Source organism: Pholcus phalangioides, unplaced genomic scaffold, assembly GCF_987345545.1.
Source record: "Pholcus phalangioides strain wild (caught in Gottingen) unplaced genomic scaffold, Ppha-v1.0 ptg000004l_1, whole genome shotgun sequence".
Lineage (NCBI taxonomy): Eukaryota > Metazoa > Arthropoda > Arachnida > Araneae > Pholcidae > Pholcus > Pholcus phalangioides.
The window spans coordinates 14,753,128-14,764,267 of record NW_028301597.1 but is presented as its reverse complement, the minus strand read 5'-3'; the positions used below and the strand labels follow the sequence as shown (position 1 = coordinate 14,764,267).

At 37.2% G+C, this 11,140-nt stretch overlaps 1 protein-coding gene across 1 annotated transcript in view; it reads left to right on the top strand.

Moving 5' to 3' along the window:
* The window catches only part of LOC149086590 (cell adhesion molecule Dscam1-like), a 236,354-nt gene that overhangs the window by 126,744 nt on the left and 98,470 nt on the right, over positions 1-11,140 (top strand). The window lies entirely within an intron of this gene.

The following is an 11,140-nucleotide window of genomic DNA, read 5'->3' as shown; positions in this document are numbered from 1 at the left end:
CGAAGCGAATAGAATATGAAGCTGTCTTGAAAGCAATTTCCGGATGTGTAAAAGTACTATTCACTTTCAAAGATCATCGCTGAAAGCTTCACGTGAAATGATACTGAAAAATCTCTCAAGACCTGCAGTACACATTTCTTTTTTACTTTTGAAAAGATCTTTTTCACCTATATATCCAAGAAAAGGTTCAAAATACAAAAATAGCACTGTTTCCTCCGACTGTAGTAAATGTTTGGATGTGCAAGTATTTTATATTTCATTATTAAAAACAAGAAAATTAAAAACGTGCTGTTTTTCGAACAACTAATTATTATCAAAACTTATGTGCATAAAAAACCTGGTTCTTCAAAGTGCCGTCGGTAGGTAAAGATTTAAAATATCAAATTCGAAAAATAATCTACAAGTATCGGTTTTCTAAATCCAAATATGCCAATAAAAAAGCCATCTTCCATATCAAAATATGATGTATGAATTCTCATCTACTAGTAAATTTTATTTCAATCAAACTCAGAAAAAAAATTGAAGGTTAGGGATGGAGATAGTCCGATTAATCGATTAATTGAGTTTGTTAATCGATCAATTGTTGTTCGCAGTCAAAAATTTTAGTTGAGTTAATCGATTCGAGCAATCCGATTAAAATCTGATTAAAGTTCGCAGAAAAAGTTTAATTTAGCTAAATTTATTTGATGAAACCAATTTTTGATATCTTGCATTATGTTCCTATACATAACATTTTCCCACACGCACACAACACTTACACTCATACACTTCTTCATCTCACATCAAACTCAAATTTTTCTTAGCCAAAATTCAAAATTTCCAATTGAAGATCCCAGTATAGTACGAAGCCGTAATCTTTACGGAGTGAGCAAGGGCGCATTTATAAGACAAGCGTTGCTGCCTACAAAGTCCCATTTCAGTCAGGCAGTCAAACATATCAATTTAGACGAGTGACCATAATTAAAATTGAGTCAATTTACTAATCAGATTTTTCATAATTGGGGAAATACATGACGATTTAATGAAAATCGGTGATACAGAAACTTCAGTTTCAAATTGAGTTTGATGGGAGTTTCAGAAGACAAAAGACCAAAATTTACTGTCCCCCACAGTGAAAACAAGTTTTCGTGTAATCCGTACACATTTTTGACATCCATATTTTTGCGGACATTTCCTTTCCAGCTACTTCGTTGGGCAGTTTGCATGTTGTGGTCTTTGTATTTGTTTTTGGGAACCATCAGCTCTTCTCCCAACAAGTACGTACTATCCAGCAAGACTTTTTAGGGAAACAAGCAACAGTATGAAGATTGGACGTAGTTTCGAAATCAGTGATTAACTTAAATTACTCATTTAAATGACAAGATCCAAGTGAAGAAACTCTAAGATTTGACAAATAACGTTCAGCATCGTAAATTGTTTCATGCGGGGCACAGTCTCGATTTCTTTTAATTTATTCTTATATTTGTTTAAAACTAACGAATAGGGGTATGAAATGAATAAAAATATTCGATTAAAATTCAATTAATCGATCAAAAATTTTGATCGCCCTGTTAAAATTTTTAATCGATTCCCACCCTTAGTTAGTAATAATAACTTGAGAATGATGCATGAACTAGCGAACACAATTTATGAAAATTATCATTTTATTTATCTCTCAAGCTAACGGGTAATTTTTTAATGAAGTTTTTGAAATAATTTGCAATGACGTGCCTGTGCAATTTCTAACTTTTCTAAAATTTTCATGCCGATATTCACCTTGAGTATCAATATGATTGACATGTGTGTTCTGCGGAAAATAAAACTAATCTTTAATCAAGTAAATCCCTTTCAACTTCACAACAACAAGAAAAAAACGAACGAAAAAATGGTGACACAAACTGAAATTCTCTTCAAATTATATTTTCTTGAGCAGCATATTTTTATGTGAATCATCATCTTACTTAAATCCAACTCACTTCTATTCTGATATGGTTCCGCTCCTTCAGTTAGAATCTTCCGAAGACTTTAACTTCAGGAATTAGTGAATTGAAATTCTCAGTAATTAAATTGTTCGGGCGAATAACGGTCTATGTTCTATTTTTGCGAAATTGATTTTTTGACTGAATAATGTTCCCTATAGTTTCCACTATAGGCTCTTAAGTTAGTTCTCGTAGAAACCCACATATTTCGTTGCTATGGCCTTTTAAACCGCTGCAATCGTGAGTTCTATAATTGGAACAAAGTCTATGTTTAGTGCGTGCCTTTGCGTCTCGGTTACCTTCCCAGACGGGAAAAACAGTCTCTGTTACTTTCCGGCGAAAAAAATCTCATTTTCAGCTAAAATTTTAAAATTTAAAATTTAAAATTTTTTTTTATCCTGTAAAGTTTACAAAAAACGACTTAGACCGTCATGAGTTCGAACAACTCAATTATTGAAGTCGAATGGACTACTACTAAACCAGACACATGCATCTCGTCCATATTCCTCTGCGGAATTTTCTAGCGAATTGGTACATGTTGGAATGTGTGTGTGTATGTGTAGTGAACCTGGCGTAAAGTGTGTTTCTGTTTAATGCTTGTTGTGTGTATAGTGCTTCCATCTGCCGTCAATTTTTATAACTATGAGTGAAATGTAATGAGTGAATAATTGTATCGTTGTAGGTCTGTTGCTCTCTGTGGCAAGACTTTTTAACGGGGAGATCGGCTCGCATTCTCGCCGTGAAGTTGGAAACCACAGAAAACCAACTTCAGCTGACCACCACTATGGCGATGGTGGGTTCGAACCCGGAAAGTTCAGGGGGCGGTAGAAGTTTTGGGTTTAGTACAGGATCCTATGGGTTCACTTGAGTTGCGGAGGGGGGATGGGAAAGAAAAAAAATTTAAAGAAGGGGGCAATGGAACGAAAAGTTTGGGAAACTGTCGGTTAAACGAACCAATTTTATGAATATTGTCCACCGTAAAAGTTTATCGTCAAATACAATCATTTTCGGTTTTACAGATCAAACGCCATCAAGAAATAGAAGGTGCGTTATTTTCCAGCGAAAAGGAATAAATGTAAAATATATATATATATTTTTCTTATTTCGTCTCAAGATGTCTCTCGTGACAAAAGTTCTTCGAAGAGGAAGAAACGCTTCGGGGCACTTCACAATATCCCTGTTCGACTTTTTCCTGTTTTTCCTTCCTCCGGACCATAATTTTTGTGTCACAAAACCCTGGCTCGAAGGAACATCCGATTCGTTTACTTCTTATTTTATTTTTATTTTTTACTCTCGAACAAATCCGTTTTTACGCCCAAGTACCTTTCAACACCAAATCACGCTTTAATTCTTTTCTTTTTTTCGCGACCAGCGTATTGAAGCAAAAGCTCAGCCTGAACCTGTGCCAAGTTGTTCATGAGAAGACGCCTTTCAAGAGGAATTTAACGGTACTTTTCTCTGTCTTCCGCCCATCACTTTTGTCTCAAAATCTGTAATTATTTTTTCGTCCTCCGCACCGTAAACGGAGCGTAATCAATTACGGATGCATTTAATCGAGAAAGAAATATTCTTCCCTCCTCCAAACTCAAGACTCCAAACTGTTCCCCTTTTTTTTTTGCCTTCCTCCCCCCTCGTCACATTTTTCCAAGTGACAAGGGGCTAGAGAAGTAAAAGAATTAATACTTCGTTGAGGCATTCACAGCCAATGAGATACTGTTTCCATTTCAAATATCCTTCGATGTTGACCCATCCGTAAGCCAATCTTTTAAAAAATAAATAAATAAACATTCTAATCAACAATTGATTCGTATTCTTATGTTAAGCTGGACTAGCCCGATCGAATGAAAATGTAAATTTCTATAAAAAATGACTATTGCAGTCGGCCCGCTTAATCGGATATCAACGATTCCAGCATACAGAATTCGATTAAGCGGGGAACAATCGCCATTTTACAACGTTAGTATAGTTCGTGTATAGAAAACTGATGAAGGAATAAGATTCTCGAACAAATCAGACATCAAAAATGAAAAGAAAATTATATTTAATTACAATGATCACAATACCCAAGATTTTTACTATTCAATAGGAAAGTTAGTTCCCTCTATTGGCTCAACAGAGAACAAAAATAAAACAATTAAATGTACGTATTGAAGACAACTTGAATATTTGGAGGCCAGTATCTATTCTCAAATGTATTTATCTTAAAACCTAGTGTAACGTATTTTCCATTAACTCCAAATGTTTCATGCAATAAAAACATAATGTGAATAGTGGTTGATGCTTATTAACAGTTGGCTTGTGAATCGTAATATACTATTAAGCGGCGGGGGGGGGGGGGGGGGGAGTCGTTGAAATTATCATTTTCTCTAAGGGAGACGAAAGCCCGAATCGGACACTGGCCAGCCAGTTGGTGAAGTGTCTGGAGATCCCTGACCAAAGTCCGAAAAGAGAAGTCATGATTCGTGGTCATCGCCGTTTGGTGAATTTTGTCGTCACAATTATGACCACGTTAGCTATAGCAACCCCTCATATAGTAGTCACGATACGGTGATCATTTTTTTTCAACATTTGATAGAAAAAACTAAATGTTTTATTACTATATGACTAGATAGAACCGCTCACTACCCCGGACTGATGCAAAGCACCTTACTTCCGTTTACTATATGAATAGTTTTCCTGTCGAATTAATTCTCTTTTATCTAGTCACATGAAGTCACAATCCAATATATTACGCGTTTGGTGATGACAAAAAAAATGGATTTTGGGCCTACCAGGCCGTCTTACATCAGAACATCGAACATTGGAGAGGAATCTAAAGCCACTTCCCGAATTGGCCAGCTAAAGCCTGAATCATTTCTGCAAATCAGAATTTAGCCAAAATTCTCGGTGAATTCGCGAAGTGGCCGGCCATTTCACGAATTGGCTGCCTTTCGGGCTTAAATATGCATAGAATCACTTCAACATTATTATAATCAAAATATGAAGGTCTTGATAAGCAAAAAAAAATTCTATTTGACTGATGAAACACCGTTTTGAAAATATTGTGGGTCCTCGACAAGATCCACGAGAGAACTTGGATTGTCTTTGTTTATTCATTTGAAATTGATTTTTTCGGCCACTTCAGCGCTACCTCTGCAATCCCTCGAGCTCGGTCACGATGCCGAGCTGAAAGTTGTATATAGCCACTTGGGAAATCCCGACCGAAACCGTAGAAAAGCAATCACTATACACGTAGAAGAGCACTGAAGGAGAAATTCAATTTACCTTATAGTTTCTTTAAAATTTCAAGCCTCACCCCTCCTTCACCGTATCATGTGCTCGCTATATTTAGGCATACAAACACAAATTTTGTTCATCGTTCCACTCGAATGTTGGCCAAGCTTTTACTGATATGTATACGTTCTTATATCCCCGCGACTTTTTTTTTTTTCTCCCGTCTTTATTCCATACCTAAATAAATACACCGTCTATGTGTTTTGCGTGAAGAAACACTTAGGGTCACTCGTAGTCCGAATCCTCCAGAGATCGCCTACTCTGAACAAATACAGGATAAAACGGAAATGTAATGAAATGTTAAAGAAAAAACAATAATTTTGTGAGTGATCAAAACGATAAAACCTTGAATGACATCACAAATACAGGGTGCCCCATAAATTCGTAATTAGTTTAAAAATTCATAAAAATGAAAGAAATTCGTATATTTCAATGTAATGCGGTTTGCGAAAAAATTATTTTCACAAAGGAAATTTTTTTTTTTTGGTACAAAAAATGGTTCAAATTTTTCTGTAGTTCAAAATTTTTTTAGAGGTCACTGTGCGAAATTCCAGCGGGAGTGATTCGATCTGAGCGCTTCTGATTGATCTGATCTTTCTTCAATCTCTTCTGTTTCCGAAATGCTCGTAACGTGTGTGCCTGCGATTCATGGCTGAGTTCACCAGTCTTTTGTGCACATATGTAGCGATCACATTGAAAACCTTATGTGAGCGCAAGTAACAGGAAAATTCAGAAATGAGCTTAATCGTACACCCTGTATCCAAAGGTTTCTGATTTGCTTATTTCTAGTTATATGCATATCGACAAAATGTTGAACCACCTTTTTTTTACCAAAAACAAAAACAATCCGCTTCGCGAGAATAATTCTCTCTTTTGCACGTTCAAATATACCAATTCCTTCCATTTTTAAGAATTTTTAAGCGACAGTACTTACAAATTTATAAATCCTGTGTATTTATTATTTTGTTAAATGCTGTATAAAAATTATAGAATATGTTTTCTGTTAAGATCTAAGTTAAAGCTAACGTAAAATTTTGATGTTGATAAAAAAGGTCACCTCTCACTGATTAATCCCAATTTCCTAGCGATTACAGAAACATGGTTGCACAGTAATATCAGCAACTCCCCGAATATTTCTGCCACCAAATTTCTCTGGCTTTCGTAAAGATTGAAATACCCGGGGGGGGGGGGTCGTTGCCCTTGTTTTTGACAGTTCTATCCCCCTAACTGAAATTTCTCTCGAATCAAATATTGAAATTGTAGGTGCCAAATTGCATCATCTCGGCTGCACTCCCATTGCAATTTTTTCTCTTTACATACTCCCTGCCTCGGATCCTTTCTACTTCATCGGACTTGAAACAATTTTGGACCGATTTCATAATTCACACATTTTAATTATAGCTGGCGATTGGAATTTACCCGACATAGACTGGCATAATATGCAGTCCCTCTCGAGAAACCATGGTATTAACATGGAGTTCTCGACATTTTCTTCAAATTTAACCTCGTCCAAACTATCTTGGAACCTACTAGAATATATTCAGTCACTCAATTCAATCTCTAACACCGGTTTCCAATAAAATCCCGATTTCTCATTTTACTGTTTTTGATGGCTGTTCCGACCACAAAATTCCCTTTTTAGATTTCTTCCTCCATCATGCCATCCCTTCTTTTAAACTCACCAAAAAACTCAGCTTTAATAAGGCCAACTACCCTCTCTCATGCAAAATATTCTTCGACTTCATCTCCTCTTCCTTTTCTAATGATATTCAACGTCTCTGGAGTAAGTTCAAAGATTACCAAATGCTCCTCATCTATATGTCTCTTAAACCCTTGGATCAACCGTGACATTATCCATCTCAAAAGAAAAATTCCACGTGATGTCTCTAAATTCAAATTCAACGACTCTCCTACTCTAAGAAACAAAATCCCGGTCTCCATTCGTTACCTATCCAACTCGTTGCCTATACCTGTTTTAAAGCAAATCCCTCAAAATTCTGGAATTTCCTCCGCCCCAAATCATCCGGCACCTCCTCACTCACAGCTTCCACTTTGGACCCCACCAACTTCTCCCCTTGATATTGACTCCAAATTTAATCGGGCCTTCTCTTCTGTTTTCTCCTTCGATTCTCCCTCCCCCCCCCCCCAATACTTCTTTTCTGATTCACACACATTCTCAACTCCAGTCCTGTCTATTTTTCTAAAAAGCTGGTCTCCTGCATCTTCTAAAAAAACTAAAACCCCATTCCACTGGACCTGATGGGATCCCAAATCATATCCCGAAATTCTGCACAAATGAAATTTCTATCTCCTCATTATTTTCAACGCCTCACTGAGAACACATCTAACCTACCCTCTGACTGGAAAATTAGTAAAATAGTTCCCATCCATAAAACAGGTTCACTGCCCACCCCCTTAATTTTAGACCTATTGCAATCACCTCCTCGTGCGGCACAGAAGATACACAGTTCTTTGATCACATAGTTGCCAAGGAAATCCGTACTCACCTCGACTCGATTAACTTTTTCTTCCCTAACCACCATGGATTTAGGTGAGTGATTCCCAACGTGGGCGTTAACGACCCCTGGGGGGGGTGGAATATTCCAGGGGGCGGTAGAAGCTACGAGTATAACATAGGATCCTATGAGTTAGATTGCGCTAGGGGGGGGGGGCGATTTGAGAAAAAAAATTCTGAAGAAGGGGGCGATGAGACAAAAAAGGTAGGGAAACTATGATTTAGATCATCGTTATCTGTATCTACCCAGTTAACTGTTTTCATGCACAACTTAATAAACACCATTGACAAAAACCTTCAATCCTATACCATTTTCCTAAATTTTTCTAAAGCATTTGACAGGGTGCCCTATAATAAACTTCTAATAAAACTTTCTAACCTTGGTCTAAGTGTTCAAATGCTTAAATGGGTGAAAGCGTTCCTCATTAACCGCAGCCAGTTTGTCTCATTCAAAGGCCAGAACTCCCCATTTCTTCATGTCGAGTCTGGAACGCCCCAGGGATCGGTCCTCTCGCCATTACTATTTCTAATTTATATAAATGATCTATCCGACTCCATAAACTGTAGTATCAGACTCTTCGCACATGATTGTGTCATTTACAAAACAGTGCGTAATATATCCGAACAAGAATCTCTCCAATACAATCTTAACATTATTTCCGAATGGTGCTCAACTTGGCAATTGCCCCTCAACTCCTCAAAAACATTTTTCATGAAATTTACCCGTAAAAGAATTCTCACGATTTCCCCTTACTCGATAAACAATTCTTTGATCTCGGAGGTTTCCCATTATAAATGCCTGGGCTTTATAATCTCTTCTGATCTGCGCTGGAATCTTCACATTCATTACATTTTTAGTAAATATCTCCAAAAACTCTATTTCCTTCGTCGTAACCTGAAAAATTCCACCCGTCATGTCCGTCACCTGTGCTACCAGACATATAGCCTCCCTGCTCTCTCCTATGCCTGTGAAGCCTGGGATCCCCACACCCAAACCAACATAGACAAATCAGAATCTATCTAAAATAAGTCCAATCGCTTCATTTTTAACTGTTGGTCTTCGTCTGTCTCCATATCGGAGCTCAAGCGCCAACTCAATATCCAACTGCTCTCCTCTCTTCGATTTCTCTCTCGTTTGACTTTTCTTTTCAAAATCCTCCATGAGTTTTTAATATCGACACTTCCAACATTGTAATTAAACCTTCGCATTTCTCTATTTTAGACTCAACCATTCCCAAAAATTACAGCCCATCTTTGCTTTTTCAGATTATCACAAATTTAGCTTTTTCCCAAGAACTATTATCGACCGGAACAACCTAACACCAAATATTGTAGATTGTACTACGATTTCTGAATTTTCCTGTGTATCGTCATTTTCGTCAAACATAAGTTCCGCATCCTCTTGTATAGTCCTCGACCAAACAATATTAAATAAATAAATCTAAACCAAAAAGACTCTAATCTGATAATTGTAGTGATGAATTTGTATTACGCGTTACAGTTATCTGATGAACTGGCATCTTGATGATGTTCCAGCTCGTATTCAACTGTTTAATAAATCGCGCTCAGTATGATATCATAATAGATAGATATACGAACTCAATCTACACAGACAGTTTCGCCTAACTCATATCCACCAGTGATAAATTGGAGTTCTCCTTCACCATCCCGCGAGGAATAATCCTCATGGAAGTGGCGAATCGTTCGGTTCATTAAACAATAATGTCGTCCCGCATTTCACGTTGCGTAGGATGTAGAGATGGCCGAATTCGTGACACTTCTGAGTGTCTATATTTGTGGTGGAGTGTCGCGCACCGGATCGCATGTCACGACACGAAGACCATTTCCTTGATCATGTTCCTGAGAGTAATAAGCTCTGTCAACAACAGGTTCCCACTCGATAAAGTCCATGGTTTCCCTGTATGAGGAGGCGTCGAGAGAAGACAGAGCCATATATGAACAATAATGTCTGATGCGATGCGATAAGTACGTTACATACAATCGATTATGTTCGACAGATACCGATATGTAGCATGATGTAGAATGTGCTTCTACGTACAAGTGTTAATATCGATCCGAAGATTTGACCCGGCATTCATTCTGATATTTATATCTATTAGAGTAATTAGGTAAAAATATGAATTAAGAGCAAATGTACAGGGTGTTCCATATAGAACCGGTCCCACAAAATGAGGTACATTACAAAAGATACCATACATATTGATTAGAACGGGTGCTGAAAGTGGATGTCAATTTCATGAATACACGCGGCCACTCGATATGCAATGTTTCTTTCTCATGTTCTCCATGGTGTGTTGCAGTGTTTCTTTGATGAACGGTACAATTATTCAATCATTACAATTCACTCATAGTAACAAATATGGCAGATGGCAGCACGAGACATAACAAATATTACACAGAAACAAACCTCACAGTAGGTCCACAACACATACACGCAAATTCCAACATAAACCAATTAGTTAGAAGTTCCGCAGAGGAATATGGACGAGGTGCATGTGTGGTTTAGCAGTAGTGTTTCTTTGGTGTCCGGATCGCAACAGGAATGTTATTTTTCAAATTTTGTAACGTGTGAGAGTCAGGTTTGCTTTTGTATATTCTTGTATACACCCATCCTTTGGGAACACTTCAATACCTGTCTTAGATATGAAGCAGGATGTCAATAAGGTCCCTCTATGTTTAATGTGTACACACTCTATTTTTCACAAAACCCCTTATGAAAAGAAATCGAGATTTCTGAGGTTAGGGGGTCTAGGGAAGCTTGTGTGTCCTTGAACTTAGCATCGTACGTGCTGCCACCTGCTTGTATCATTTGCAAAATATTTCCCTATTCCACTCTACAAAGTCGATAGATAATATGTCCAAATATTTAACGATTTCATACATCAACTACGGAATTATTAGAAAACCCATTGGTCCGATTCTAAAAGAATCAGCTTTTATGAAGCAGACTTTACAAGGAAAGTAAAATAATCTTGCCACGAAAGTATATTTTTACTATATTTTTGATTTTTTACTGAAAATGTGAATTTTACATTTATTCACTGAAAATATGCCATCCATGTATAAACAATATTTTTCCCAATATGTCTATGCCATACTTTTCATATCATAAGATACGAAAGATTTTATTTTCATGCACATATGAATGTTCATTTTCGTCTCCGAAACTACAAATTATTTCAGTATTATGATTCGGCCTTTGGGTTTGCGTTATTTTGAAGTTAATGTTGAATCAGACCAATTTTTTCCTTATAAGTTATCGTTATCACCCTGCAAGACTATGCAGGAGGTCAGAAGTCTGCGTTGTTGGCAAACAATTTCCGTACTCAGTTCACGAAGTCCTAATTGGGCCGTAATAGCCGCTATGATCATG